Here is a 6,211-nt window from a genome sequence, read left to right as displayed (position 1 = left end):
AAATAGTATTTAACTTGAAATTGCTTTTTATATGAGATTAGTCAAAACTATACATATGGATTAGAAAATACCATGGAAAAAGTAGTATTTCCAATTCCACTTCTATAGGTTTTGTCTAATCCAATGTACCCAACAATTACTCATACTAAATACTATTTATGATTTTTTCAAATTACAATCATAATCTTTATTTTTTCTTTTTAATGTTTTGTATCAAACAAAACTTATATTTATAGTTATTTAAATTGACATAAACCACTCATTTTTAGCAAAATTATTTTATATCTCATTAAAATTAAATTGAACTTTTGAGTCTTAAATATCATTCCCTTAAATTTATAGGATTTATTAAAAGAATCAAATTAAAATTTAGTAAAACTAGAGATCAACCTAACATTCGCAATGAGATTAACCTATCAAAAATAATTCGCCAAAAATGCGGAGAAAGCGTAGAAAGTGCTGTGTTCGTACCATCTAACATGAAGATCAGCCATAGAAGCTGCTTGTTCCAATAATTCAGCGACTAATCAGAAATTCGAATTTATCAGCTTATGAGCTACCCCAGATTAACAAATGCTTTGCACTTGATCCAAAATGCTCAAGAAACTGAAATAAAAAAGCTGATATTCGTGATTCATGAGACAAATAACCAATAAGAGTTCAGTCCAGACTTAGACTTAGCCATTATCTTCCTTATGGTATGAGACCATTTACAATCTCAATTAACAACTTATTGGTACCAAAGATTTAGGCACAGCATCAATCTAACAGATTCAGACAAATGAGATGGAAAACAGGAGGGAAATTACACCGCTAATGTTACAATGTGAAGTAGAGGCAATGAGAAATAGTTCAGTCACTATCTAGACATAGCATTACTCTGAACAGGCAAATATGAATGTGAAAAGAGGGGGGAAAACGGGTGGGGGAAATATCCCACAGCTAAATGCTAATGTTACAATCTGAACAAACCGCAAAGCTTGCTCATCTCAGAACTGAATGCTGAGTTTTTCTACATGTTGATGACAATTTACTGAAGGCCGCTGCTTCTCACTGAGGAGAAGAAAAAGAAGAAAAAAAATCAGCAATAATTAAATGGAGGTTACAATTCTCAACGTCAAATCGGGATCAATTAGCTTTGTGACAATAGGAAACTGCATGTTGAGTATATAGAAGCCGCAGCTGCACTGACCGCTAACTCTTTCTCTGAGCTAACTCTGTAAAATATGAAATACCTATATTAATGTGACATTCGTGGGAAATAGTATTCTTAAGTACGTTTGATTGGCTTTTTTTGGGGATGAGAACATGCTTTCGGCTATTACAAGAAAACACTCAGAAACTAGTTAGAAAAAGTACCGGCATAGAAATACATGGAATTAGTTGTTCAAACCCAGTTTAAGACGACCGTCCAAGTCAAGGCACCGACATGCAAATTTCACACTCCCATATGTTTCAAAGTCAATAATCCAATTTTCGTAATTGAAAAACAAAATCACAATGTATGATCACAAAGCAGCAAACTAAGACCTTGTCGTTGTTAGCCACAGAGAAAGCAAGTTGCAACAAAAACCAAGAAAATCAATCCATTCAGAAGAAAGAAATTGTTAAAATTTGGGAAGAACGTTAATAATTACGATGTGCCAAGAGGCCAAGCTAAAAATAGTAGACTCGCTAGAAAATGCGGATTAGGTTTCACTTGCAACGAATACTAAACTGAAAAATTGCATCAAAGATCACAACAAAAAGCAAAGTTCACTAGACAAAAACCCCCCAAGATATTTATTGTGTTTGAGAAACGTGAATGTTGTTACTATCCCGGCCTATGAGATCTAATCCACGTCTAGGATATATGATTGTGCTATTTTTTTTTTTTTTTAATACCAGCATTCAAACACAGAATCCCAAGGTTCAGCCGTCTAGAGGTGTCCATAGAGACTAGAACCAGATTTATCAGTAAATCCACGCTCATTCAACCAAACTATAATTTTATCATTTTTGTAAGTTTTTTCTCTTCATCTAAACTAGAGGTAAAAGTTGATCCAAGACATCTCAGACCTTCAATTCTATATAACGTATCCCCTCAATTTTGATAATGTGAACAAGGGTTTTTAGGGTTTTAGACAAAAAATATTAATAAATGCGGTAGTTCGCACAAAATTAAAATTAATAAATTTGTAAAATCCCTGGTCGGTTAAAGTTCAGCCACGACTGAATCCGAGCCAAGGGAAGGTTTGTTTTGATGCATTAGGAGATCTAAACTTTTGACCTCTACCTTTACTGCACACTTATCATTCGAGTTAAGCTCAAGTGGGAAGGGATTTTTGACATGAAAAGTACGTTTCCTTATCATCTGATTGCCCAAGAAAGCAAATCATATTTTTTTAAGGGGGTTTTTATAAGAATGCTCTGTAATTCCAGTTTTTTTTTTTCCTCCTGTTTTCTCCAATTTTATAAAAACATTGCCACATTATCCCCAAAAAAAATGTGACCATTGTTATGCCTATTATCAGCTGAATTGTGCTTTAATTTGTACGTTTTGATCTTTCCTAACACAGCGTCTTGGAAATATCATCAACAGATTATGGTTTTCAGTTTTACCACATGTAGATGCCATAAAATATGCCAAAAGACGAAAGCGGCATACTGTAATATTTTAAATAGCGGAATTCTAGTCGTAAGTTCATAACATCAATATCATCAATAGTTAGTAAACGGTGAAAAAGCTTCAAGTGCAACCTTTACATCTGTACTATTAAATTCTCCGACAAAAATAAGCTTTTTAAAACTGCGGATCACATTATTAGGCACTTTTTTCGCAAGATTCTTCAAACATTGCATGATTAGGTATGAGACTTGCACACAAATGTACGGGTTTACCACGTAATTCAGTCTTTGAACCCCAAAAAAAAAAAAAACAAACAAACAAACATGCCATAAGTGTATCAAAGAGCATTATAATAAATACACAAAATAGAACTCTATCTAAATTTGGTTTATAGTTAATACCAGCTAAGTAAAACATATACCTGGAGTCCTTTTCTATAGTCCCCGGTTGTTGCGAACCATAAGTTGCGTTCCAATTTACATGTTGGAGGCCCTGATCACATAGCAGTTGCTTTTCTTTTACCTGATTTAACCAACTTTCCTGAAATTATGAACCAGGAACAGTGCAGGCTTCGATTAAGAAAAGCAAACAAAGGCCTTCCAGTGCAACCGGATCACAAAACCCTTAAAGCGAAATTATAAGTTTAAAAAAAAAAACCATTATCCTCCTAAAATGTTATTTCACCAGCCCCATATATAGGGCCCAGATTCAGATGTTAGCCGAGTAGATTGGAACCTTGGCTTCGCTGATAAACAGCGGTGCGTACAACATTTCAAACCCCTGGACGACTTCTTCCCATGAAGTTAAACCATCACTTAACCCAAAAACAAATTATTTTTAAACATTAACTATGAGGCCAGTAAAAGGAAATGTTATTTATCTATTGAGTACTCACAAGTTGCTTTTCTTCTTCAGCGAGTGCTTCATCCATCTGATCAAACAAAGCAGTCCATCTTGTCCGATGCATTTCTGCAATTATACTATGCGGGAGTTCGGTAGTGGTTTTCATAACAGAAGAATCATTTTCTTGGATATTGAGAATTCCTTTGACATAAGGTAAGGTAATTCAGTATTAATGACGGTTCGAACTCTCCTTCTACTGCGACGCAAAGCTGAAGAAGTAGAAAAAAGAACGATACTGAATGTAAGCAATTGCACTGCCCCACGATATGGCAAAATAAAATAAAAATGGAATTACCCGAGAGACGCCCTTTGATGTCTTGATGAAGGAGCTCCAACCATTGAGACGCGACAGTAGCAGCTGAAAAAACAAACAGAAGAATCCTTATCAGCAAGACGCTTTTTTTCCGGTTGCCGGGTCTTAGAAGCGCAATTGGCAAGGTGAAATATGATAGATTAAAATCTCTCCCGAATGCATGATGATCTAAGAGGCCAATTCTAAAGCATAAATTTTTTAATACAACGTTGATTGCTAACTTTCAAACAACTAAATTTTCCATCTGTTTTATCTCTACAGCGGGAATGTCTGAACGAAAAAAGCATGAGGGGGGATAAATATAAATCTTAAAGAAATCATAATATTGCATAAGTAGAAGGAAAGTGTGACACTAGCCTTTCAGGGAAAGAGACGAAACGCTAGGAAAGTTTGATGATTCCTCATTTGACATAGAGCTAGAACTCACAGATGCCTTCGCTGAAGACAATTTCAGAGCTAAAATGTCATCTTCGGCGAGATGAGTGAATTGTGATCCACACTTTTAAGCCTTTCTTTCTCCTCCAAGCATCTGTCATTTTCACCAACCTTACCCTCCAAAGTCCAAGAATCATCCGTTGCCATGGGATACTTTTTTGCCTTCCTACTACCAGCAGAATGGTGCACGGTCCCTTCTTCTCGATGAAAGGAATGCTGATGCTTTCCTGTTCCTGTTACGTACTCGAAATCCCTTTTGCTAACTTCTGTACTTTCACCTGCAAAATGTGCTGCTTGCTTGCATCCGACGTTGGCATTTTCATGCTTTTCAGACACAATAGCCTCTATAATCGAATGGACCTGTTTTTTATTTCTTACGTGATTAATAATCCCCGGGTTTAACTCATTCAGCAGTCCACTTGGAGCAGCAATCTTTGAGAACCTGTCAACTTGTTCCCTTTTTGCAAGTTCTAACTTTTTCTTGAGGATATCATTTTTACTTTTTCTACCACGTTTGCTTGGCATAGGAATACCTCCATGAGAAGATGAAAGAAAACCATTTCGCTTCATCTCCCTCCATAATCTCATGGGATCCTTTTCTTTTAAAGGCCCAGTACAGCTACCACTCTCAGAAACGTCCTTTGACTTAAATTGATCGTGTTCTTTGAAAGACTGTGCCGAGCCCAGATTTATACAGCTTGTAACATCTTCTGCATTAAGATCAACGTCAATTCCTTTGGAGTTCACACAAGTAGTAAGGGGCTCCCTGTCGTGCTTCCCAAGAAAGGATACTTTGGCGGGATTCTTGCCACATTCACCACTTCCATCACAGGATGAATTTCTGGGACAGAGTGCTTCGGAATTAAGATCAAGTGATCTGACGACAGGACTAACCTCTACCGAGCATGTGCTCCTTCCAATTTGTTCCGGTTGAGAAGCAGTGTGTTCCAGAGGTAAAGGGACCTCTGTCACTTGTGAAATATCATTTTCACTCGACGGTAATGGAAATTATGTTCTTTGTCCCTAAAACTCCCTTGAGGACGGGTATTAGTTTCTGTAGCATAAGCAGAATAAATTAAATTCGATCTAAGACAAGCATATGCGCAGTATGACTCATATAATTACTTCCTTTCCTGGCTGAAAGGGAAAGCGATTTATTGTGAATGAATTAAAATATAAACCCAATCGACCAAAATCGCATACTACTTGCTCTCGGCAACTCCCTGCCCAGCCGCAAGGAAGTACTACCTAATCATTCTACAAAACATCAATTATATCATTAGAAACCAACAATGTGCTAGTGTCGAAGCAACATTTCAACTGTAGCGTTTCATAAAGCTCAATTCTTTGCAAAACAAATCATTAGACCTTTGCTTGATTAGGAATGGACAGAAGCATACGAAATATCATCGTTCACTCAGACTAACCTGCGGATTGAACCACGGACTCAAGATCTCTCATTTTCACTCTTTTTCGAGACAGTTCATTGTTCTCTCCCAAATGAGTCGTGCTTGGACGCTTCTCTCCGACGGCCTAAAACACCCGGAGGAATGAAGCAGAAGACGAGTAAGAAAATAGAGAACTTCATCCAGGACAACCCAAAAACCGGAGATGCCTACCTTGTAATCTGATCTCGAGGTTGTCAAAGATTTCCCTGGTGCTATCATCGAATTGCTCTCCTCATCCATGAATCCTCTGAACCCAATTTAATCCAAACACTTGCACCGCCAAAAATTGGTTTGAATCATCAATCAAACCGCTGTGACCGAAAAACGGATCTCAGTGCTGTCAATGATGAATGACTCGGAAGTGAAGTGGATCGATGGAATTGGATGAGTAGGTTGGATTAGGGTTTCTGAAATTGGCCAGGGAGGGAAGGAGGGAAAGGGATATGTGGAGTTTGTCGAGAAGTGTAATTGAAGTGGTATAATGGGGAATTGATTTGAATTGAG

At 37.2% G+C, this 6,211-nt stretch overlaps 1 pseudogene; it reads right to left on the bottom strand.

Annotated features, from left to right (window-relative positions):
• Nucleotides 1-1,072: 1,072 nt before the first annotated feature.
• Nucleotides 1,073-5,947, bottom strand: LOC114749460 (uncharacterized; annotated as a pseudogene).
• Nucleotides 5,948-6,211: the final 264 nt, after the last annotated feature.

The sequence above is a fragment of the Neltuma alba genome, unplaced genomic scaffold, assembly GCF_004799145.2.
Source record: "Neltuma alba isolate B1F8T4 unplaced genomic scaffold, ASM479914v2 tig00006052_pilon, whole genome shotgun sequence".
NCBI classification, from domain to species: domain Eukaryota; kingdom Viridiplantae; phylum Streptophyta; class Magnoliopsida; order Fabales; family Fabaceae; genus Neltuma; species Neltuma alba.
Note: the sequence above shows the minus strand (reverse complement) of the source record. Positions and strands in the feature narration are given on the sequence as shown.